Source organism: Emys orbicularis, chromosome 10 (assembly GCF_028017835.1).
Source record: "Emys orbicularis isolate rEmyOrb1 chromosome 10, rEmyOrb1.hap1, whole genome shotgun sequence".
NCBI lineage: Eukaryota > Metazoa > Chordata > Testudines > Emydidae > Emys > Emys orbicularis.
In genome coordinates, this window is record NC_088692.1 from 35,638,095 (window position 1) to 35,664,030 (window position 25,936).

At 50.2% G+C, this 25,936-nt stretch overlaps 1 pseudogene; it reads left to right on the top strand.

Moving 5' to 3' along the window:
• LOC135884609 (paired amphipathic helix protein Sin3a-like) overlaps positions 1-25,936 on the top strand; it is a 102,541-nt pseudogene that overhangs the window by 65,839 nt on the left and 10,766 nt on the right.

Consider the following 25,936-nt stretch of genomic DNA (forward strand, 5'->3'; position numbering starts at 1 on the left):
GGGTGCTAGACTTAGTCAGCCCTGCCCCTGCAGTGCACATGGTAGCAGATGGGGCAGAGTGAGTCCCAACTCCAGGAGGATACCACAGCCAGTGCTGCGAACGGAGCTGCACGGCCCGTACGGCTGGGAAAGGACAAGGGTGGTCATGGGGGAGAAAAGAGCCTGGCAGAGACAAAGTAGCGTGAATTCCGCAGAAACAGGGCTGCAGCAACTGAGCTCAATTGTCTCCAGTGTCCGTTAGGGCGGATTTCCCTGCGCCCAGCCACATAGGAGAGCTCTGCATGAGCAGGGGCTGCACAGACAGCAGGTAAAGGAACAGGGCCCCTGAGTGCCACGCTAGGGGTACATGCAGTGCCCACAGCCATTCCAGGGAGGCAGCTCAGACTTGTAACTTACATCATCATCTCCCCACTGGTTAGTTTCACCATCGTTCTGCAGGAGGCGCCATTGCTGCAAAAGCCCTGAAGGCTACCTGCACTGAACTGTCCCTCCCAATGAAGGCCAGGGCCTGGAGCCGCTCCCTGAATTCAACCCCCTTCTTGTGCAGTGGGTAGGTGAAGGCAGCCAATGGCCTGTCAAGTCTTGGATGGTTTCAGGGCCAGAAAGGGGGATGGAGAGAGAGGAGGTCGGGGAGAGGGTACATCCACCTTGGGCTCCTCTCTGCATTTCTCCCCGAGTTACTAAGCTACAGCCTCCCCCCGGCACTGGTGCCAATGCTGAGGAGACTCTTGGGAGTGAATTGGTCTCCTGTGCCCTCGCTGTCCTGCCCTGTTACCTGCTTCCCACCATAGACAGACACAGTTAAACTCTCCCAGTGTCACAGTTACTGTCACTCACTGCCCCTGCATGGAGGCATTTGTTCCCTGTCTTCCCAACTTATATGGTAACCTCACCCAAAAGAACCTCTTGATTTGTTCTGTCCTTTCGCCTGTGTTGCCCCCTGAAAGCACAATCACATGCAATCACTAGGAGGCAGATTTTGAAGACAAGAAACCAATATGACTCCACATTTCTTCTAAGAGGCTAACGCCCCCAGCTACAAACAATAGCAGGGGTACGCCAGAGGGTGTGCTACGAGTTACTGCCCCGCAGAAGGGGTGCAGCATATATAGTTTAGGGGAATGTGCTTCCCCTTTGATTGTACATTACAAGGCTGCCCCTTATTCCCATGATTAAGCAGCATTGTGCTTTCAGCTGGGGCTGTTCCAGGATTTGCACTTTCGCATAAGGCATGTCGGTGGGGGGTGTGGTCTGGACCGGGTACCTGGAATTCCAGTCTCCAGGGCTGGCGAGCTGCCCAGCACTACGGGTACAGGCCACGAGTCCTGGGGGGCTCGTGGCATTTCTCAGACACTGGGTGGCCTATGCAGATGTGCTCAGTACTGGCCTCCTTCTGCTCCCACTCAGGTCAACAGAACGGTGCCTTCCCTCCCGCCCGCCATGGGAGCAGAGTTAGGGTGCCGCTGAGTGCTCTGGACTACCCCATCCAGAGCGTCCCCTCCTTGCCAGGCCTTTGGTGGGCAGCAAGCCCCTGTAGCTGGCACATACACAGGGCCGTCCTTAGCCATAGGCAGAACAGGCAGCCGCCTAGGGCACCACGCTACCTGGGGGCACCGCTCTGCCCGGAGCCCGGACAGACGAGAAGCAGTGGAGCATGTAAGAGCAGGGCTGCTGGGTCCTAGAGAGAGCCGAATGCAGCAGAGACTGAGGGAGGGGATTGGCTGCTGGGGTCTCTGGGAAGGGTACGGGTAAGGGTGGGGGAAGGAACTCACCTGTGAGTGTGACTTTCCCCCAGCGTGAGGTGAGGCAGGCTCGGCGGCTCTGGCACCAGTATCCTTTGTTGTCCCCCATAACGTCCATTCTTCTCCCCCCCGCCCCCAGATAGCATGTGCGAAAAATCAGGACGGGGGTTGGGGTAGGGTGAGCAGATGTCCCACTTTTATAGGGACAGTCCCAATTTTTGGGTCTTTTTCTTATATAGGCTCCTATTGCCCCCCCACCCCCTGTCCTGATTTTTCACACTTGCTGTTTGGTCACCCTAGGTGGGAGTAATTGGTGCCTATATAAGACAAAGCCCCAAATATCGGGACTGGGCCTATAAAATCAGGACATCTGGTCACCCTAGCTGGGGAGCGCGTCTCTCCCCTGGGCTGGCAGCGATCCATCTCATCCAGGGGGAGCTGCACAGGGCAGGATGAGCTGCTGTGGCTCCATGGGTGCCCCGTCCCTGAGATCAGATGCTGGGCTAACTTCACCATGGTCCGTGGGGCTGGCGGTGGTGCCCATTGGCGTGTGATCGGACCTGAGGGTTTTCTGCTGCTGTTGCTACTATGCACCCCAAGAGGTGGATTTTGGGGTCCTGCAGTTTTCCACCTATCTCCTCCTCTACTGCAGCTGTTGGACCAGCAGGCTGGGGGGTGAGCCAAGCATGAAAGCAGTACTGTGTTGCCATTTAGATTGTCATTTAACAACTTTGTTTGCCAAAAATGCTTGCTAACAATCCTGAATTCAATTTCAATATTTTTTTTAAAAAATCAATATCTTAGCCAAAACCAGAAAATTAAGTTGTTGACAATTATTTGTGACAAGTTTGGTATGGGGCAGGGAGTGGGCCAGTTTTCATCAGAGAAACAAAAAATGTTGACTGACTTTCCTATAGCCCTGTTACTGCTAAATAGAGCCCTCCAACAACTGTAATATGCTCATCTCCTTACTAGTGTATAGAGCAGGGGTCGGCAACCTACGGCATACGTGCCAAAGGTGGCATGTGAGCTGATTTTTGATGGCACGCAGCGGCGGGCTGAGTGGCTCAGCCCACCTCTGCTCTGGGGTTCCGGCTGCTGCCCCATTGCCAGCCGGGGTCCCAGCCGCCGGCCCCACTCAGAGCCCGCTGCTGGCCTGGGGACCCCCAAGGAACCCCAGGCTGCCAGCGGGCTGAGCAGGCCGGCGGCTGAGACCCCGGCTGAGCCACTCAACCCACTGCCGGCCTGGGGTTCCATTCACTCAACCGGCAGCGGGCTGAGCGGGGCCGGTGGGGGGCTGAGCGGGGCCAGCGGCTGGGACCCCGACTGGCAAGGGGCCAGCAGGCGGAACCCCAGAGCGGCAGCAGGCTGAGTGCTGCCGGCATCCCAGACTGGCAACGGACTGAGCCACTCAGCCCTCCGCCGGCCCTGCTCAGCCTGCCACCGGCCTGCTCAGCCCACTGCCGGCTGAGTGAATGGAATCCCAGACCAGCAGTGGGCTGAGCAGGGCCAGCGGCTGGACCCCAGACCGGCAGTGGGCTGAACGGGGCTGGTGGCTGGAACCCCAGACAAGGATCACACTAAATTGATAAGATCTGCATTTTAATTTTATTTTAAATGAAGCTTCTTAAATATTTTAAAAACCTTATTTACTTTAAATACAACAATAGTTTATTTATATAATATAGACAGAGAGAGAGACCTTCTACAAACGTTAAAATGTATTACTGGCATGGGAAACCTTAAATTACAGTGAACTTGGCACACCACTTCTGAAAGGTTGCCGACCCCTGGTAGAGAGTGACCATATGTTGTACTAAGATTCTCTTGCTTTTTTTCCCAGTGAGTCAGTATAGCTTTTGCCAGCCCAGAGGTTGGGCAGCCAATGTCTTACGTTTTCACAATGTTTTGTCCAACTTTCATAAAGTAAATACATGGTTAATATGAGTTAAAAAGGCCAGGGACACTTCCTTGTGAAGAATCTGTGCAGCAGATCATGCTAAAGCTGTGAAAATGTCAGTTTCTGATGGAACTTTAGAGGCAGTGATTTATCATGTATTTCTGGCAGTGCCCAAAATGTGCTGCTATTGCTAATGTCTTTCCAAACAAAAATAAGGCACAATAGGATTTCTGTAACATTTCTGTGCTACCTTAATCTAGATGAGATGATTCTGTGCTGACTTCATTTTGGTCACTTTGTGCTTTACCTAGGAGTAAAACTAGGGTTATATTTTCCCACTGCTTGGAAACCCAGCTTATTAAACTTGATAATGCCATTGATCTATTTACAGTATAAGGTTGATATAGAGTTGTAACTAACATTAAGACTGATGCCCACTATACATTTAAAACTAAAAAGTGGCTTTGTAAAAATGACATGGGTTTCCAACTCTACTGTGTCTCAGTCAGGGCAGAGCGCCTTGTGAGGTGTCTTCACAATAGCTCAAGGTCACAGTGCAAGAACCTAGAGAGCCTCCTGAAGCATGGTGATACTTTTGATTTAAATGGACTTGAACTGAACGAAGAATTGAGTACACTGTCACCAATGTTGCCACATGCAAAATCGGTGATGGACATTGTACAGTTTATTCATACCAGCAAACTTGTTGACATATATCCTAATGTGTATATTGCCACTCGTATTCTACTGACAATTCCTGTAACAGTAGCATCAGGAGAACGGAGTTTCTCAAAACTAAAGCTCATTAAAAACTATCTCCGCTCTACAATGAGTCAGGAACGCTTGACTGGTCTTGCTATTCTTGCAATCGAACAAGACATCACTTTGTTTTTGTCATACAATGACATTATTACTGATTTTGCAGCCAAAAAATACAGAAAGATTGCTTTTAATTAAAACCAAATCCTTGTTTCAATACCTCTTCATATAAATTTCCAATAAAATGTTGACAAATTAAAAAAATTATATTATTTGCATAATTCTGTCAAATCAGAATTTTTTCTATAGCACTACTTCTTTAGTGCTAGTCCATCAGCATTACAGTGTGCTTAATTAAGTTAAACTGGGTTTAATAACGTGCATGTGGCAAGTTTTCCAATACTGTAAGCTTATGTTTGTGTTGCTAAGAGCAAGTCAGGCATGGGGCACCAGTTTAATAATCCCGCCTAGGGCACCATAAATCCTAAGGACGGCCCTGCACATACAGGAGAGCGGAAGTACAAAAGGCGGGCTGGAGAACTCAGCTGGGAGGCAGGCGCCGGAGGAGCCAGACGCCTCCTGTGAGCTCCGAGCTTGGAGGCTGCTGCAGACCCCGAGGGAGCCGAGGACTGGCCAGAGCCATTTACAGACTCAAGCAGGGAGGAGCTGCAAGCGCTGACAGAGGCCTTCTTCCCCAACGACAAGGACGACCCTCTCCAGAGCCAGGTACACCCTGAGGGGGACCTGGGAAGTGGCCCAGGGGTAGCCAACCCTTGTCTGGCTGCAACGCTGCCAGCGAGTGAGTCAGCACGTTGCGGTCAGGATCCCTGCTGACCCAGAGGCAGACTGCTCTGCCACTGCTAGGGCCCTGGGCCGGGACACAGTGGAGTGGGTGGGCCTGCGTCCCCCCGCCACCCCAAGCCATGGGTGGCAGCCTCCCCCTCCCTTAGGCAAGACGCCTGAGCTTGTCGGCCCCCCACCAGAGCTAGGAGGCCCGACTGTTTGCTGCCTAGCCTGAGTGCAGGCCTGAGCCAGAGACTCTTTGCTGCCCCACCCCGACCAGGGGCTGGGGCTCCATAACTGTTTGTTGTTCAGCCCTGATCACAGGCCCAAGCTCACGTCTCCCATCACCCCGCTTATTCCCCATGTCAGGCGGCCCACGGAGACGTAGTGGGGCGGATTGGTCGCCCACAGACCCAGAGGGGGAGGAGCCACTCCCCCCAATGGACTGCAGCAAGATAACTCATGTAAGGTTGTCACGGAGTCCCCGGGCGATGCTCTGGAACTGCTCCCCACAAAGCCAGTCAGGACTTTGGGGAGCCTCCTCTCCCTTGGAGCAGACTGTCTTCAGGGCAAGAAGCTCACATGGCTTCACCATCCTGTGTCTGACCTTGGAGCATTCAGCATATGCCCCTCCGTGTGCTTCCCACAGCGAGTCCCCCCAGGTGGGGTCCTGGGGAAGCCAGAGGGTCCTGCACCCCCACTTTGCAGTCAGACGTGACTCTTAGCCAGCCAGTAAAACAGAGGTTTATTCGATGACAGGAACACGGTCTAAAACAGAGCTTGTAGGTACAGAGAACGGGACTCCTCAGCCAGGTCCATTCTGGGGCCCAGCGAGCCAGACAAACCCATCTGCATTCACTACTTGTCCCCAGCCAGCCCCAAACTGAAACCCCCTCCAGCCCCTCCTTTCTGGCCTTTGTCTCTTTCCCGGGCCAGGAGGTCACCTGATCTCTTTGTTCACCTTTAGCTATTCCCTTGCAGGGGGGAAGGGCCCTGGCCATTTGTTGCCAGGATACAGAGTGTCGGCCATTTATGCACACTGGAGACTTAAGAAATGCATTGGGGAAACTGAGGCACCCACACAGTATTCAGAGGAACCATTAAGAACAGTCCCACTTTGTCACAAAGGTTTCATTGGAAAGATTATGTTTTACTGAATATGGTTATCCTATTTGTATGCATATAACAGCCTCGCACCTGAAGTTAAGAATATTAATTATTTATCTGTATTTCAAACTTTGCTACCTTGGGTGACACTCCCTGCTAACACTTCAGGTATAACAATGGAGAAGCCAGCCAGTGCTGATGGCCCATCAACAAGGACAATAGCTGGTGAAAAGGTCTAGCCTTCCTGTGGACTTGCCTGGGCTCAGGGACTCTGTGATGCTATAGGGTCAGGTGGTCTGGTCACCTGATACTGAACTCCATCTTGGAATACCAAACTTTTCCACTGGGAGGTGGGGGGAACCAAACAAAGAATTCCCACTTTATGTCAACTCTATTTAAGGCAGGGAAGAAAAGCAATTAGGGTCGTCAGTTCTTCCTCCCCTGACTCCAGCACAAAGAGACACTGGAAAACACCTGAGAACAAAAGACTGGACTGAGGGAGGAAACAGCTGCTGATCCAGGCTGGAAAGATCTTTCTGGCCTGTGAAAGAATCTGCCTGGAACAATATTTAGGGTGAGAAATATTAGTTGTAGCCAATTTCTGTAGTGTACTAAGGATAGCAAGCCTGTTTTGTTTATTTACTGAAGTGATTCTGCTTGTTACCACTTATAACCACTTAAAATGTACCTTCTTTTAGTTAATACACTTTTCTTGTTTATGCTATAAGCCAGTTTGTGCAATTAATATCTGGGCAGGGGCAGGGAGCCGTGCACATCTCTCTTCACACTGAGGGATCCTCTTGCTCCAAAAGCACAGGCCCCACCACTTGAGCAAAAGTTAGCTAGTGGGTTTGCAGGACCTACGGTTTACAACTCAGCAGTTCTGGTTTATTCCAGGAGAGGGCAGTGATAACACATGCATATTAGCCTATCCCTTCTAATATTTGTTAAATCAGCGTCAATGCAGTATTCCTCTGTTTTTTCCCCCCAAAAACCTTTTAAAACTGAGCATAGAAAATACTGTTTTCAAACAATAAATAGTACACTGTATCCCTTTGATTTATATTAAACACAAAGGTAGTTTTTCTTGCATACAAATGCAGTGAAAAGCAGTGTACACAACTGGACTGTACCTTTCAAAACAGCTAACTTCTGGAATTCCAGGCTTATGAAACAGATTCTTATCTGTATTCTTATTCCCCCCCCCCCCCCCCATGAAGGTGCATTTTTGCACAGATGGAAGGGGAGCGCACACAGACAATTGTACCCAGGTGGGGAATTAGATATTCTGTCTATGGGCAGCACCTACAGAGGTGCTTGTTGGAGCCTAGATAAAGGAGTGGGGGGGATGGGGGGTACCAGGATAGGTGTTAAGTCTTCTTTGTCCGTTAAGGGACGGGAGAATAGGGGGTGTGACGGGTTCAGTCACAGAGACCACCTTGAGGCTGTCACCTGACGTGCTGGAATTACCTCTGAGCCCGTTTTCCCTGCCAGCTTGGGACTCCAGAACCCTGCCTTGTTGAGCCAGACATGGTAGTCTGCTGCAACACAGACCCAGGTCTGGTCCATGTCCCCAAAGCTGCTCAGCAAGTGCTCCTGTCTCCAGCACCCAGACACTTAGCTCCCAATGGGATCCAAATCCCAAATAAATCCATTTTACTCTGTATAAAGCTTATACAGGGTAAACTCATAAATTGTCCGCCCTCTATAACACTGATAGAGAGATATGCACATCTTAGCCTATCCCTTCTAATATTTGTTAAATCAGCGTCAATGCAGTATTCCTCTGTTTTTTTCCCCAAAAAACCTTTTAAAACTGAGCATAGAAAATACTGTTTTCAAACAATAAATAGTACACTGTATCCCTTTGATTTATATTTAAACACAAAGGTAGTTTTTCTCCAGGGGGTTAACCAGGTGTGAAATCCAAAGCTCTGCCCTTTTAATACTGAAGCTGCCACAGAAAAATTAAAAGAAGAAATGACAGTGGAAGGGAGTGAAGACCATGTTCTTATCATTTATTATCTGTATTGTAGTGACACCCAGGAGCGCCAGAGATGGACCGGGCCTCATCGCGCAGACGCCGAGAGTTTCCAATCTATGTACAGGAGTTTAAATCGCTTCAGACTCTTCTAGCCAATAGTCTAATAGATGAACATTGGCTCTTACTGACGTGGTATCCAGTGAAGAATAGTCTCCTGTAAAAATAGCCTTTAGCGGTTGCCACACCACTGATGGTAGTTCACGTTTATAGGACGCTTTTTGTCCTGAACATTACACACTTACACGTGCAAGACTAATTCCCTGCACTCCTGAAATGCAGCCCGCTATGGGTGGAACTCAGCAGCTGTTCAACAATGGACAGTAACACCAACACAGAAGCTAAAAGGCAGCGAAGAACACCCTGGCTAGTTGAACTAGCAGGGGACTCTAGGTAGGAAGAATGCAATTATCCACAATGGACTCTTACCCAGAGACCATTTCAGCTGGGCACAGGCAGGTCTGGATCAAAGCCATACGGGGAAACTTCCCCCACAGCAACCACCCCAGCAGAAGGAGACCCACCCCCTCCCAAAGCAGAGTGGGGGCCTAGGCTTTTCTGAGGCTGGGTCTCCGGCCACCTGGCTTCCTCCTTGGCGCAAGCGGTTGCTGCTCCCCCTCCACTGCAGGCTGGCTGCAGACTCAGGCAGATATCACGGTTACCCTCAGCAGCACGGCTAGCAGGAAGACTAGAAACGACAATGAAAGCTGAGATACTGGCATCGCCACATGGACAGGGGTGGGGAGAGGCAGCACCTCGTCCTGGGCCTCTCTGCCTTAACCCGGCCAGGGGACAAGCACTTGTCTGTCCGTCTATTGCTGTTTGTGGGGCACCCTTCGCTGTAGCCTCTCAGCCCCAGCTGGGCACAGAAAGACACCTGCTGCCGACCATTCTCCCAGGGGGCGGCTCTGCAGACCCCACCCCAGGGCAAGCAAAGGAATCCAGGCCACGATCTCCTCCCCCAGTTCCACGGGCAGCCCAAGGACGACGTGTGCTGTCAGTCAGGAGACAATCCCAGAGGGGACTTTGTTGGTGGGGGGGATCCAGAGCCCACAGCTTGTTTCTCACAGGATGTAAAGCCTCCTGCTTCATGGTTTAAGCCATTCTAACTCGTAGGGAGAGGGCTGTGTAGGCTCTGTAGACTCTGGGCCTGGCCCAAACTGGCAGCGTCTACGTTCCTAACAGTGGCTCATGCACTGTCCCAGTGGCAGGCATGTCTACAGGCTTCTCATGAATGGGAGCTGCTCCCCACCTCCTGTCCAGCCCCAGCCATGCCTGTGTGGTTTCAAAGCTCCTTCCACATGCACAGCTCCGTCGCCGCCTGGGCGATCCCGTTCACACGGCAGCATGATGGTCCCGGCCAGCTGGTGAAACGTGACCATGAGAGACCTCCAGGCTCGGAACAAAAAATAAACCAATAAATCAGATGTTACGGAGAATCTGGAGGTGAAAACAGGAGAATGATCTTTCCAGCTGTCGCTCTAAGTACCCTGCCCGACTCCACCGCAGAGCCACTGCCCTGCTCCTGACCCGTTCTCTCGCTCCAGTGCACGAGAGAGAGAAGCCGAGTGAATGAGGATAAGGGGTGTCTGCAGGGGAGTAGCCCCCTGTGGTGTGTGCGTGGTGCTCACACACACCCCAGAGGTGGCTGCATTTCACAGGTGCCGGCTGTACACAGCGTAGTTGGAAAGCATTGTGTGAGCCTGCTTTTATAAAGCACCCAAAGAGCTGCCCTGTGTAGAGCCAGCACCCCTGAGGGCAGCCCAGAGGACAGCAGAGGAGGGGGATTTTTGGTTAGGACAGTGGGGCAAGCCCCTGGCTTAGGGAAGCCCCCTGGGAGCTGCATGCCATCACTGCTGAATTGGTCTCGTCACTAAGGCGCGGCAAGGAACTCGGCAACGCACAGGGCGGGGTGCTGGTGAGGAGGGGGAGAACTGAAGCAGCCCCACTGGAATTGGAACCTGCTGTTCAGAGCGTTTATTAAAGCCGGACTCAGAGACTGTGGCACCTGGCACCCCCTGTCACGAGCCAGCTGGAGCGGGCCCGATCCCGGGCTGCTTGCACGCTCCCAACTCCCATTGGCTTCAAGGCGAGCTGGCTTTGAACATCAGCCTTCCTTGTGCTCTGTCTTAAGTGCCCAGGGCCGTTGCTGGCCATTCCCCTAGCCTGGCAAGGGAAGCCATTTGCAGGGCACAAGAACCAGGGGATTGTGTCAGCCCAGCTACAGTGCTGCTCCTTCTCCAGCCCTGTCCTCTATTAACCCTTTACGCATACAGACGTAGCTTGCACAGAGGCTTAGATCGTATGGCGGGAAGGCCCCTTGTGATCGCTAGCCTGAGCTCCTGCATAGCACGGGCCAGGGGACCGAGCTGAATTAATTCCTGCCTCAGTAGAGCAGATCTTTCGGGAAACCAGCCAGTCTCAACTGAAAAATTGCCACTGCTGGCTGGGTAACCCGGATGCAGACGAGCCAGCCCCAGCTGTGCCGAGGACTTGAAAACCGGCCCCGGAGCCCCTTCCTATTCTTACATATCTCAACTGATTCCAGTCCTGTCCAGAGTCGGACGCCCTCAGTGGCAGCCCCTCCGCACTGCTGTGCTAATGTAGGAAGGGCACCTGCGGTAGCAGCCAGAGCTCCTGGGTCCTCAGCACCCGTGCTGCCTTGCAAGGTAAAGGTGGGGAGCAGACCTAGGGCCAGACTCAGACTCAAGGGCTGCACGCCTGCATCGCCCAGACGTCAGTGGGAATTCTGGGTGCTCAGCCCCTCTGAGAACCAAGCACCTGGTGTTTCAAGTCACCGAACCCCAGGTCTGTGCGGTGACATACGCTCCCAGACAGCCCTTTGTAATGAGAGGTGCTGGGTGAAGCCCAGACACCAGACAAAGCAAGCATGGCTCATTGTTCAATATTACAGCAGCTGGAGGACCCAACCAAGAGTGGGGCCTCCCTGTGCCAAGCACTGCACAGCCACACAGCGCGAGACAGTCCCTGCCCCAAAGAGCTCACAGGCTAAACAGACAAGACAGACAAAAGGTGGGAGAGGAAACTGAGGCACAGAGCAGGGAAGTGACATGCCCAAGGTCACCCAGCAGGCCAGTGGCAGAGTCCCCTGTGACTCTCCTGTGTCCCCGTCCAATGCTGTGACCACCAGACATCCCTGCCTCCCATCACCCCATGTATTTGCTCTGGTTAAGCAGCTCCCCCTTCCTCTCCTCAGCGTTAGCTTTGCAGATGGGCATATTCCGGGGTATCTCTCGTCATACCAGGGTTAATTACAGCCCAGACTCACCCCCTCAAATTCCTGAAACACTTGCCATCCTCCAAGGAGCCCAACGGGGAATAATTTTTCCCACCTCTGAAATGCAGCCAGCTCTGGGGTGCAACGTGACAGGCAGGTGAAACAGCATGCTGCCCCTATAGGAGGGGAAATGTTGCCTGATGACACAGAGCCAACTCCCTTACACTTGAGAGAGGTGCATTAGTCTCGTCTGTGTTACCGGAGTGCCTCCATTGTGCGGGGGGCTGTACAAACCCACACCAAAGAGCTGGTCTGTGGGCCCAAGCGCCCACAGGCGGGTACAGCGAGAGCCAGGAAGCAATGGGACAATCCTGATCAGCGCCATGGCAGCTGGTGGGCTGCACCTAGGGACCAAAGAGCAAGTGTGAAAAATGGGGATGGGGGGGGGGGGGGTTAATAGGCGCCTCTATAAGACAAAGCCCCAACGATCAGGACTCACTGTAAAATCGGGACATCTGGTCACCCTGGCTGAGCTCAGAGCCGGAATCATTGTCAAGTGTGTTATCAGCATCACAGCAAAGGAGGGATTTGCAGGACAAGGAGCGGGTTTGTGGGGGTTTCCAGGGAGCTGTTGTGTTAATTTCAAAGGATGAATGGCCCCAGACAGTCAGAGGTGTGGACATGAGCCTGTTACCACCCCAGGTCTGGGGTCCAGAGACCTTGGCCTGCTTAGTCCCATGGCAAATGCGCTCGAAAGTTCACGCCAAAGGCTGGGAATTATTGATCAGGGGACACAAGAGAAACAGGTTCAAACCCAAACCCGAAAGCCTTCTGCGATTGACGCGGAGTGGTTCTGCAGGAGAAACGATCCAATGTATCACAGGGCATTGGCTAGAGTCGCTTATTCTGTCCCTCTTAGCAGACAGGAAAGGGTTCGTTCTGTAGCCGGATTGCTGTGAATGGGGGTCACTTTCCTGGCTTTTGACCCAAGAGACCGATGCAGAAGGAGGAGAAGAGACAGGGTAGTAAAGGTGGGGCAGTATGGCTTTCCACCACCTTCTTAGGATACAAGTCACTGGCTGATACCTGGGCTGGCAGGTCGGCCTCCCCCCAGCTCACTTCCCCAGGCTGGGGTGTCATCTGGCTGGTCTGGCCCCTCTCCTTCGCTGGCAGGGCAGAGCCGGGGGGGACTGTCTCCTCCTGTCATGCTGGTGTTGGGCTGTGCCAAGAGCAACACCACCACATGCCCAGTTCCACCCTCCCTTTTCTCTCTATGCAGATGCTTGTGCTCTTGCTGCTTTGGTTTCAGATTTGCTGGTGGTGGTTTGTGTTTGTATTGTAATAGCACCTAGCCCCATCCTGGACCAGGACCTCACCGCTAAGCATGCTGCAAAACATCCTTTTGCAAATGTTTTGGTGTGTGGGAAGAGCATGGAAATGAGCTCTTTCTAGAGTAGCACGAGGTGCCCCCAAACATCAGCAAAATAGTGAAGTAGCTTGCTAATAAATCCACAAAGTAAACACTTGAAAGCTGTTTCGTCTACTTTTTCTGCTGCAGTGATTTTTGTCAAGTAACGAAATGGCCAGAGGAGAAGTGCAATAGTTCAAGTGGATGGCGATCCCTCTTTAGTGTGACAAATCATACGCTTGTAAGCTCCATTTTAAAAAGCAAAACGTGTCACTGGTACATTGTAACGCCCATAAGACTCTACACTTGCACCTTTTCCACTACCTGGAACTGCACCCTAAGCATCAGAGAATCGGGTTGAGGTAAAGGAGCAGTGAAGAGGTCTCCAGTTGTTGTTTGACTTCACCTACTGCAGAACTGCAGTCTTCTCTCATTGTGCATGTGGCAGTTTAATAATGAAAAGCAACCCTACAGTGTGGCAGGCAGCGAAGAATACCTTAAGCAGTCCAAACTGCTGGGGAAATTTAGCTGCACAGAATGCATTACTCAAATTGGAACTGATTTAGAACCGTGGGACCAAACTCCCCACCCCATGTTATTTTTCAAAAATGCCACAATCTATAATAGAGACAAGGGAGGTGAGGTAATATCTTCTTTGGGACCAACTTCAATCTAGAATAATCTCTAATCAGAAGTGGTTAAAAGCTCAATTTTATTTAGGTCTCATCTGAAATATAGGAACTCCACAAAATCACGCCGTGCCATTGGGTCCCTATTGACCCAGAAGGAAGAGTGCCATCTACTGAATTATTAGTACAAATCTTTGCACTCCACTGCGCTATCGCTGGAGATTCTCTCTGTATACTGACTATACCTGAGTCTGCTTAACTTACAAGATCGCACAGCCAGAGACTACCTAGCTTCGTGCCCCACTGTAAAGAAACAAATCACCTTTTCCAGAAAAGAAGTTGCTTGCTGATCCAAATCCCAAGTGCCATCTTCCTCTAAAATAGAAAGCTGGCTCAGATACTCTCTATAGAGGTATCAGTGTTACCAGTAGTTTTCCTTCCCTCACACTAATGCAGTGTTTGGGTGTGTGGCTAATCCTCTGCCTTCTCTAACCAGTGATGTTAAAGCTTCTTATCAACAGACTTCACCAAAGCTGAGAGTTAACAGAACTTAAAGCTCATGCTGATGGTTTAGAGATGATTTCAAAGCAATCTTTCAGGGGGGAAAAGGGAACCCTGTCTGAATAATGTAAATCGGGTGACAAAACAGCCTTAAGTGGGGGTTAGACATGTTACAGCAGAGAGATCTATTTCACTGACTTGTGCCAAGTACTGTATGTGGCTGGATAAAAATAACCATTGCACCACTTGTAGTAGTACTTCATGTCTGGCAAAGTTGGTTACCTTTATCCTGTGCTATTACATTAATTAATGGTTTCAGTCTTTGTGCCATTTGATGCTGCTGCAACCAGCAAGAGGATGGCAAAAAGCTTTATGGAGATGGTCATTTAGATCCTGAAGGGAAAGAGAGCAAACACGAAAGGCAAGGCTTGAAGGGAAATTGGCTTCGAGACAAGAGCACGAGTGTCAATGTGCCTGCATGCCCCATGTGTAACTGTATCCCACTAATGCTAGGCATGGGAAGAAGGGAGGGGTATGGCAGCCTCCTCTGGGGTGGCCCTGCTTTCCTAGAGTTCAGGCATTACATTTAATGTCAGGTTCCCTGTCTCGGATTGTAGCTATACCCGGGGAGCTGATAGAAGAAAAACCCCGCTGTGCCTGCTTGCCTAATAGCCCAACCACTAACAGCATGATGGCACATCAGTAACCAGGCTGTAATTTAACATTGCACTTACATATTGCCTTTTAGCAGAGGATCTCCGCAAGCACTTGTCACAGTTTCAGGGTAAGTGCACCTGTATCTGCCCTCAGGTCTTAAGCCATTATATGTCTCTGGGCAGGGACCTTTATCCTAGTCCCTTCTGCCTGAGGGCTTTAAAGCTGCCAAGCTCCCTGCCTTGTGCTGTGATATCCCCAGCAAACCAGGCTGCCTAAAGCCCAGCACGGGTGGTTGCTTTCTCTCCAGGGGCTATGCACAATATAGTTACCACCTGGTTCCTTCTAAGCAAGCACATTTATTCTTAAGGTAAAATAATTACAGAGAAAACATCAAATCCCAGGTGGTGTTTGGGATTTGGCTGGAGCCAGTGGAGGTGGCCGTGTCATCTGAATCCCTCTCTCTCAGGCCTGGTCTGGACAGGACATTTCTCAGCATCAGGATCAGGATCATGAAGGCCCAACAGCGTTACGGTGGATCCTGAAGTCCCAAGGAGATGGTGGATGTGGCAGCCATGCGGTGAAGTTCACTTCTTCCTGTCCACCCATCTCCCAGTCAGAGCACTTCATTCTCCCCGAAGGTCTTTTTTCTAACGGACCCCAAAGGGAGCGATGGGTGGAATAATCCTTCCCCTTATTATTTTGTCTACCAATTAGACCTCATTTCCGACACACCAGTTTTGGTCCCTTGATTTCCAGCCCCACAGTTCTCTTGTTGACCAGGCATGATCTTAACACTGTCCTTGAGTTACTAGTTGGCCTTTCCCTTTGGGCTCATTCAGTCTGTCTCCCTTTCCTCAACATTCCCTGTTATGAGTTATTGGAACATTTGATCAACTTTTTATCCACTTACCCAAAGTTAAGCTTACAATCGGGTTAGGCGTACGAGGCCCAAATTATTACAACAGGCTCCACTAACCCGGCTGGATCATAACGTGGTGGCTTGTCTTGCTCTCTCCTCCCCTTGAGCCATTTCTTTATCCCTTCTTCTCCCTATGATTTTTATTCCCCCTTCATCTTCTCCCTCTCTCTCTCTCATTCTTTTCTATTCTCTTCCTCTGCACCTCCTCCAACCCCTTTCCCTAGGGCCTGTGGGCTCGTCCCCCCCACACCCCGCCTCTTTCTTTCCTTCTGTCCCTTTTTGGCTCTTCCTCCCCCAACCCACTTGCTCCCCATTCCCCATGGGTGTCTTTCCCTAGTGCCTGTCTCTGCTCCCTGCCTCCTCTCCCTGCTTTTTCCTACCCATATAGGTACACACCCATGTACTTTCTCTCTCTGTATCCACACACTCACACAGAGTGACTGAGGAAGAGTCTAATTTAGAATGAATCAAAGCTCTTGACTCTCTTAAGGAAAAGCTGCCAAACTATAGGATGGTCCCTGGCTCCGGCTTTCTGATCATCTCAATGTTCCTTTGTAACAAGAATATCTTGTCCCCCCAACCCCAGGCAGTATTGTCAGGGGCATCTGTTCTTCCAATGTACCACTGAGGAGCAGTTTAGTGGCCATGAGAGATGCAAAGGCAGTCTAGAATTGTTCAGTGGACGCATATTTTCACTGGGCATTCCAGGGACTCAGTCAAAGGGGTGGGAAGCAATATGGCTGCTGCTAGGTCTCTGATCCGTGTGTAAGGAAAGTTCCTCTCTCTCTACAGTCTCTCCAACAAGCATTACCAAGTGTTCGTCATTCAAAGTGCTTTAGCAAGGTGGGTGAGGAGTATTATCTCCATTTTACAGATGGGGAAACTGAGGCACGGAGAGGGGGAGGTCAATGTTCTCAAAAACAGCTACTGATTTTTGGGTGCCTTCATTTCTTGTGCCCAACTGGGGACACCTGGGGGCTGATTTTCAGTGGGGCTGTGGAGCCAGTGTTCCCATTGCCTTCAACTGAATTTGGGGATAGAGCTGGTCTGGAGGTAAAAGACCTCTGCATGGAGAGCCCTGGCCTTCTGCGGTGCTCTGGGGATGTGCAGGGCTTGAGGGTGGGCCTTGTGGCTTTGTTCCCTCTTCGCCCCCTACCAGGATGATGTGGAGGTATCTCAGCTAGGGTCTCCTCATGGAGATTTCCTCCCCCAGAGCCTTCTACCATGGCTTTGACCATGGGGGTGGGATGACTTAGCCGCAGAATCCCAAGAAACTGCATCCTGAAAACAATTCGGGTCAGATCAAAACCCTCATTGGACAAAGGATCACGGTGCAGTATGAGTGAATGGAGAGAACAAGCAACGGCGGTGTGGAACTTTCTGTACTCTGCTACTTTCTGGAAGCCAAATTCTGCAACATGGGAAATTCACAGGGCCCAAATTCTTCTCTTACAGAGATGTATCTTTAAATGACTGCCCTTGTCTGATTTCTAGCCCCATAATAGCCCATGCTTATTAAACTCTTAGGGAACGACGTGAATGCCTATTGAGCACATTTGCAGAAGTGGAGATAGAGAGTGTATATTTTAATGCATTCTTGAGTTCAAGCTTCTCTGGCTGCTCACACTTCTGGGAATGATTTCAGCAACTGTTCTGATCATCAAACAAGTTGTCACAACGAAGGCCCCGATGTTACAAGCTGATCATTGTGGGTGGCTCACTACACCTAGGATGAAGCTCACCGAAGACTCTGCGGGCGTCCACCTACACGGAGCTGCTAGCAGGGTTTGAGCCTGAGAGTGTGTGAAATGGGGTCCCCTTTCTACCTAGGATTCATTTACAATGCAGCTGATGTAACAGTGACAACATAGTGGTGTGAGTAAAAATATTGGAAGGTGTAAAATTGCCATGCAATGCGGTCAAACTCAGTAGAAGTCCCAGTGCTATCACTAATTAAAATGGATTAATCATCTCTCTTGCGTGCAGTGATGACTATAAAGTAGCACATTAAAGGGAGATGTTTGTAAATGCTGAGATGAAAAAGCCGTATTCTTTCAAAGGTCCCAGTTTTACAATGAGATGAGTGTGGGTGGACCCCTGCGGCTGTACAGAGCTCAAACAAGTTTGGGGGCCAAAGCCACTGATCCACATGGAAGGACTTTTGTGCATGTGCAGAGCCCCAGTGAAGTCAATTAGACTATTCACATGAGCAAACTCATGCGGAAGTGACACAATCCCGCAAACGGGTTCACTTTGGTGGATCCCTGCATGCGTGTGGCAGACTCTCCTTGGCTTCCATGGAGCTCCTTGCAGGTGTAAGGACTCGAGTGCGCAGGGCAGCTTGTGAAATCCTGGCCAGTGTTTGCAGGGACAGGGCCTGATTTAAAACAAGATGCAACAAGTGAGTGTGACAAACACTAGGAGGAAAGGACCTGTGAAATGAGAGTGACAGGAACAAGTTCAGCCTGGTCCATGGGCTAGTTGTGTGTGGTTGGTTTGTGGGTGTTTTTTATAACATACATTACCCTGCATGGTTCTGTTTGGGACTGGTGTGTGTGTGTTTCTCATCTGTATGTGTGTGTGTGTTTTATAACATATATTACCCTACGTGGTTCTGTTTGGGAGTGTGTGTGTGTGTGTGTGTGTGTGTGTGTGTTTTTTCTCATATCTTTGCCTGTTTGTAGTCTGTCTTAGGTATTCCTGTGGCCCCATTACTGTAGGAGCTGAGCACCTCCCAATCTTTAAGGTCTTTATCCTCACACCACCACTGGGAGGCAGGGCAGGGCTGTAACCCCCACTGCAGGGGTGGGGAACTGAGGCACAGAGAAGGTAGGACTTCGGTGGGATTTAGGTGCCTAAACCCGTGAGGATCTGGGCCCAAGTGACTGGCCCACCCTGGCACTGGGAGCCTGCGGCACAGCAGGGTCTGGTTCCCCCGGCAATCCCGGGGCTGATCCAATGACTGTTCACAGCCGGGCCCGGGGCCCTTCCCCAGAGCGGTGTGAGGGACCCCGCCGGGGTGCGCGCCCCGCTCTCTCCCCGCAGCGGCCGCATGGGGGCAGCAGGGGGGAGTCCAGGCCAGGAATCTGGGATTGCCCGTTGCTAGGCGACAGGGCGAGGCAGGACCCAGGCCCCGCCCCCGGGGCGCTCACTCCCCACCGTACCCGCACATGCGCAGTAGCCCACAGGTACAGGCTTCCCCTGTTGCCGGACTCCGGAGCTGTGGCTCGGCCCGTGTCCGCGCTGCTCCGCGGGGCCGTGGCCGGGTCCCAGGTGCTGAAGCGGCGGCGCACCGCGCTGGAGCGGGCCGAGAAGTTCCTCTCCGAGCCCCGCTTCCCCGACTGCAACCTCCGGGGCAGGTGGGAGCCGGACCGGTCCGCCGCGAGTTCCGCCACCTCCGGCCGGGAAACAGCGGCCCGCGGGCGTCCCCCGGGCCGGGCCTGCGCTCCCGCTCGGGGCGGGGTCCGGCCGCCCCCAGCCCCTGCGGCGGGGCTTGCCCCCCTCCCCCACTCAGCGCCCTCACTTCCAGCGCCCCTCCCCCCGGTGCCTGGAGCGGCCCGGCCCGGCGTGCCAGGACCGAGGTGGATGCGGGGCTGCCTCGGGACGCTGGGCGGGGGGGGGGGGGGGGCGCGTTAGCTGCGGAGCGAGCCCCGCTGGCCGGCGGGGGACCCGAGCCGCCATCGGCCCCTGGTTCCTGCTGGCCCGGCTATGAGCACGGGCCGGGATCGGACGGGTCTGGATGTGGAAAGCGACGTGGCTTCTCCCCCGTGAAACCCGCTGCTTGGGCTGTGGGTCTGCCTGAGAGTCGCAGTGACTCCAGCCGTGCCCCGGGGAGGGGGGCGATCGGGTGGGGTGTTCCCACCTGCTACAGCCCGGGTGTCGCTGCTCTGAAAGCTTGGAGCAGGCAGGGGAGAAGGGACACTTGCAAAATCCTTTTTGTGCGTTTAAAGGCTTTAAAAATCAAAGGCTCTGTTGCTTTTTCTTTCCCCTTTGCTGTTTCACTCTCCAGTTAGGCTGGTCAGTTTCAGTTTTGCTGCTTCCTTCTCTCCGGTTCTGACCAGCCTTTTGGGTTTCTCACAGTGTAGGACGGAGATTCTTCTTTTCACCCTGTGGAGGAGCCCATAACAGAGATCCTCTCACAGATCCATCTGCCTTACCAGCACCACAATCTTCCTGTTATTTAGCTCTCAAATATTTAAACAAAAAGACTTTTTTCATAGACCCTACCATGACTGCATCTGTTCCTGGCAGCTGTCACGTAAATCCTTGCTCCTAAGGCTTCGTCTTCACTACCCGCCTGAATCGGCGGGTAGAAATCGATCTCTTGGGGATCGAATGATCGCGTCTCGTCGGGACGCGACAATCGATCCCCGAATCGACGCTTGTACTCCACCAGCGCAGGTAGAAGTAAGCGCCGTCGACGGGGGAGCCGCGGCGGTCAATTTGCCGCCGTCCTCACAGTGGGGTAAGTCGGCTCGGATACGTCGAATTCAGCTACGGTGTTCGCGTAGCTGAATTTGCATCTCTTAAATCGATTCCTCCCCCCTTCCCCAGTGAAGACGTAGCCTATAACTGGCTCTGCTCAGGAGGACCCCAGCGTCGAGGCTGAACCTCATTGAAATTAATGGGGCTTCTGCGTAGACGCACAGCCCGTCCACTTAAAATAAATTGCAGGATTGGGGCCTGAATCTATGCATGCACAGGAAGCTAGATGTGAGATCAACAGGATTGCCACATGTGTGTGTCCCCCTCCAATCCTGCCATGGGGCTCAAAGGAGTCAGTCTGCGTTGGGTGGGAGAAAGTGGGAACCAACCAGCCTCAGAGCGATACAGTAACCCCTCGCTTAATGTTGTAGTTATGTTCCTGAAAAATGCGACTTTAAGCGAAATGATGTTCAGCTAATCCAATTTCCCCATAAGAATTAATGTAAATAGAGGGGGTGAGGTTCCAGGGAAATTTTTTTCACCAGACAAAAAACTATAGGCTGTATTATATAGCTATACACACAGTATACGTTTTAAACAAACAATTTAATACTGTTCACAGCTATGATGATTGTGAAGCTTGGTTGAGGTGGTGAAGTTAGAGGGTGGAAGAGGGAGGGATATTTCCCAGGGAATGCCTTACTGCTAAATGATGAACTAGCACTCGGCTGAGCCTTCAAGGGTTAACACGTTGTTAATGTAACCTCTCACACGAGGGAGGGGAGACAGCATAGCAGACAGAGACAGACACACACCTTGTGTGTGGGAGAGAGAGAGATGCACACTGCCCCTTTAAGTAAGCTGACCCACTCTTAAGTGCATTGTCTTTTTAAGTGGATCAGGAAGTTGAGACAGCAGCTGCTGTCCCAAGCTCTCTCTGTCTCCCTGCTCTATATGGAGAAGGGGTAAGCAGGGTGCAGGAGCAGGGGGGAGGGGGACACCCTGATATTAGCCCCCCTTCCTCCCCTGCACAGCAAGCAGGAGTCTCTGGGAGCAGCTCCAAGGCAGAGGGCAGGAGCAGCACATGGCAGTGGGGGGAAGGACAGCTGAACTGCCAGGAATTGATACTCTGCTGGGTGGCTGCAGCACAGGGAACTTAGGGGAGCGGGGAGCTGATAGCGGGGCTGCCGGTCCACCCTGGTTCCAAGCCCCCACAAGCTAGCTGCAACGGGCTGCTCTTCCTGCAAGCAGTGGACAAAGCAGGCGGCTGCCAAAGGACGTTAGAAGGGAGCATTGCACAACTTTAAATGAGCAGCATTTGATCCGTAATTGATCAGCAAGGTAACAACGAAACAACGTTTACTGGGCTGACTTTAAGTGAGGAGTTACTGTATCTATATTTGAATAGAAAGTCCCTACATAAAGCCATAGGCACCGTAACAATTAATTATGCTTACAATAACCCAGTGAGACCACCCAGCATCATTAAACAATCATATTCACAGAACAGATTTAACTCAGCCAGCCAATAAATCCAAAGCAGCAGAAAAACTACTTTCACCCTTCTCTTTGACTTCTCTAGGAAGAAAGCCACTAGCTTTCCCCCAGACTCAATCAAATCAATGGCTTTTGCAGCATGCCCAGAAGGTCGAGTTTTGGCTATAAGGGATCCTGTGGTATGTACAGGAGAGAATGTTCACCAAGGAAAAGAGACAATGGATGTAGGGAATCTGAGATTCCTTGTCAGAGAAACATGTGATAATATAAATTTGGGTGTCTGCTCTGATGGCTCAGAGAAAAGATCCATCAGTCTTCTGCTTTTCTCCTTCACCTAAGGTTTTGAATGATACTTGGGTCTCCTTCCCTTCCCGGTCTGAGGATTCTACCTTCGTTAGCTCCAAGAAGACACAATACGAAGAACACATCTACAGATGTGAGGACGAGCGTTTTGAGGTAGAATTCTTCCAAAATCATTTCTTGGAAAGCCTGGGATTCTATGAACTGGTTAGCTATATGGTATAATACTGCTTAAATACTGATGCCCGGACTTTTTTTCTTGGTTATAGGATCATAGAGTCATAAAAATGTAGGGCTGGAAATGACCTCAAGAAGTCATCAAGTCTAGCCCCCTGCACTGAGTTGGACCAAGTAAACCTAGACCATCCCTGACAAAAGTTTGTCCAACCTGTTCTTAAAAACCTCCAATGATGGGGAGTTCACAGTCTTCCTTGGAAGCCTATTCCAGTGCTTAACTACCCTTATAGTTAGAAAGTTTTCCTAATATCTAACCTAAATCTCCCTTGCTGCAGATTAAGCCCATTACTACTTGTCCTGCCTTTGGTGGACATGGTTATGCTTCTACCTAAGGACTGTTCAACCTCTGTGAATACAAGAATCAAAATCCAAGTAACTGCTTCTGATCACCAACTCCTTCCCCTCCAACCCATTGACTTTATCGTGGTTGGTAGCTTTGGCACAGCTTTCTTTCTCTTCTCTTTAGGTCATTCCAAATGAAACTGTTCAATGGCAGATGCATAATTGATGCTTCCTTTTATTAGTACATAGAGGCTGAAATATATTTCTGTGTTAAAAATCTGAAAAATGACATTCACAGAGTGTTAAATGATTGACACTCCAAATGGAACTCAGCACAGCAATTATTTGCCTATGCTAAGATTTATCGCTTCCTTTTGTAGTAATGCTGTCAATTGTGTACCTCCCACCCATGGAAAATCTTATTTCCTGAAGGAAGCATTTTAGTAGCCTGTAACTTCTTGTGAAAAGAGGCAATACTGTATAGGAAGCAGATGAAATATAGGTAGATTAGAACAACCAAATGTGGAAATATTAAACCATTTCTCAAGTGCCTCCTGTTTTATGTGCACAGCATTACAGAAGTATTAAGTTCTTGTTTTGGTTCACTTAAATGTTAGGGTAAGTCGACACTTAAAACACTGCAGCTGTGCTGATGCAGTGCTTAAGTGAAGAAACTCCTATGCCAACGGGAGAGCTTCTCCCATCAGCTTAGTTAATCCACCTCCCCAAGACGTGATAGCTGTGTCGATGGGAGAAGCTCTCCCGTTGACATGACGCTGTCTACGCGGGGGATTAGGTGGATGTAACTGCGTTGCTCAGTGTGGATTTTTCACACCCCTGAGCAACATAGTTACACCAATCTAGGTCTGTAGTGTAGACCCGACCTTTATTTCCAGAAAGTAATATTGTACTATGGCTAACACATCTTCCCTTTCAGCTGGATGTTGTCTTGGAGACCAACCTGGCAACAATCAGAGTCTTAGAGGCAATCCAAAGAAACTCTCCCGCTTGTCTGCTGAGGAGCAAGTCAAATTCCGGCTGGACAACACTCTGGGTGGCACATCGGAGGTGATCCACCGCAAGGCGCTGCAGAGGATATATGCTGACAAAGCGGCCGACATCCTAGACGGGCTGAGGAAAAACCCATCTGTTGCAGTTCCTATTGTGCTGAAAAGGTACTTCCCAGGTTTCGGCATTATTACTTGTGTTTGGGTAAAACTCATCGTACGCTAGGCACTATTCAAACGTATAATACACACAGAGGCTCCAGTTGAGGAAAGCATACAGTCTGAGAAATGCGGATGCTTTTTATGTTCTAATAAGTTGTTGCGTTTCATAGTACCCAGCTACTATTGTGTCTAGTAAAGCCAAAACATCACTGGCCCTGCTGGCAGGGTATGGATTTTTTATTTTTCCTACCCAAGATAGGGCAGTCTTGAGTTCAAAAATCAAGCTGGGGTGGGGTTCTGTATTGTCAGTTTTGGACACAACTGAGTTTGATCCCATTATAAATCCCATCTGTGAAAGTGAACAAGGCTTTGACGTGTAGAGTCTGTATTGGATTCAGGTTCCAACTCAAAAATTACGATGTTCTACTGCCAGCCTCCTGATCAGAAAAAGGAAGTGAGTGCACAATATTGAGGGGGGGCCAGAGACCGCTCTCTTGAATAATAGTTATAACGGGCAATTTCAACTCCCCACATATAAAATGTCAACCTCTGGAGAAGGTGAGGAGAAGGAGTTTTTCAATATTTTAAATGATTGCTTCTTGTAATAGCTAGTCTGTAGCTACACAAGAGGAGAGGTTATTGATTTAGCCCTGAATAACACTTAGATGCTGAATCAAGAAATAACTGTGGTCAAGCCATTGAGTGGTAGCGATCACAATATATAACAGTCCAGCATCCTTGGTGGAAGGGATTATACCAAAAATTAGTACTGAGATATGAGACGTAGGAAAGTGGAAGCTAAGTCAAAAGTTGGACAATTTTACAATCTTTAAAGCATAGGTTCCTGATCTATAGACTACAGGTCGTCAGTGTGGTCTTGAATAGAAAGAGAGGTGGTTGACAGAATCTTCTTATACAGCCTCAATCTCTGCTATGAATTGAAGCAAATATGCCATTACTGTATATTGAAAAAACTAACAAATCCCCCACCTACCTGGAATTCTGTGTTGTGGTCACCCTATCTCAAGAAGGACATCTCAGTAATAAAGGACTCAGAAATGAGCATGGGGGGGAAGATGAGGCATGGGAAGACTGTGAGAAGTGATTGATGGTAATGAGACTGTTTAGGTTTGAGAGATAGTGGTATCAGAGGCGTTTTTACAGAGGTATACAAAATCTGATTGCTGCTGCTATTTACCTTTTCATATACGGACAAGGGGATATGAAAATGTGAAAATGAAAGGCAGGAAATGTAAAATTGATGAAAGGAAGTACTCTTCTCTAGTACCATCTGTGTAGGACTTTTTCTCTTGTGTCTTAGAACCTTAGCACAAGACTTTCCGAACTTCCCTAGCTCTTCCTTTTTTTACCCTTGAGGGCAGCCATGGTAGAGTGGAGTAAGAGCCAAGCCCCCTAGTGGTCACCATGTGTCACTCTTGAGTTTAAGTGCTGTCTTCCACCCAGTTCCTTGTTGAGCATGGTCAGTGAGCTGTAAAGAGAAGGTGGAAATTGAACTACAGTATTCAAAGAATGTGCGGAATGTGCCCCTACTAAACTGGCTGAAGGGGATAGTCCATAAATGAATGGAAACTAACCTTTGTGTTCTTTATAGCTTCTCTGGCCTCCTGGCTGGTTCTGGATTTACACAGCAAGAGGCTACAACAGCATTTTGATGGAACCGTGTCATCATACTTTTCCACTTTCCCGATACATCTCTAACAATGTAGAACAAAGGATAATTAGAAATGAAAGTAATTCCCTTTAGCATTGTAGTTGCGGATTGTCAGATCTTTATTATGGTGGCTCCCTAATGTCCCCGTCAGAATTGGGGCCCCGTTATACAAATGCAGAAAGAGAACTCATGTCCGGAAGGACTTGCTTTTATGTTGCATCATGTTGAGGACGTCTGCAGTCTCCAGCAGGTTCTCTACTGAGGCAGGGCATAATGTGAGAACTAGACGTAAAGAAACGAGAGATGAAAGGAGAGGGGTAAGACTGTGAGGAGGTGCTCTTAGACACCAGGGTATGGACATGGTATGAAAACTAGATTAGAGGAGGGATATAGGTTTGCGAAGGGACTGCCAAGTAAGAGGTACTTCTGGGATCTGTGTGCTTCTAAACTCCTGGAACGTTCAGCAATTATATCTCTTCAAAGTTCCTATGTCTCATCAAAAGTATGTAGGCTGCCTAGATGTAAATTGTGATTCCTTAATTCTCAGTGAAGAGAGAGAGCTGGTTTTTCCATTATGTCAAGATGTGAGAGGTCGAGGGTTGTCTGATTCCCAACTTGTGGTGTTTTTCCTTTAAACATGATCAAGTTGGTTACAGTGCACTCTTTGTGA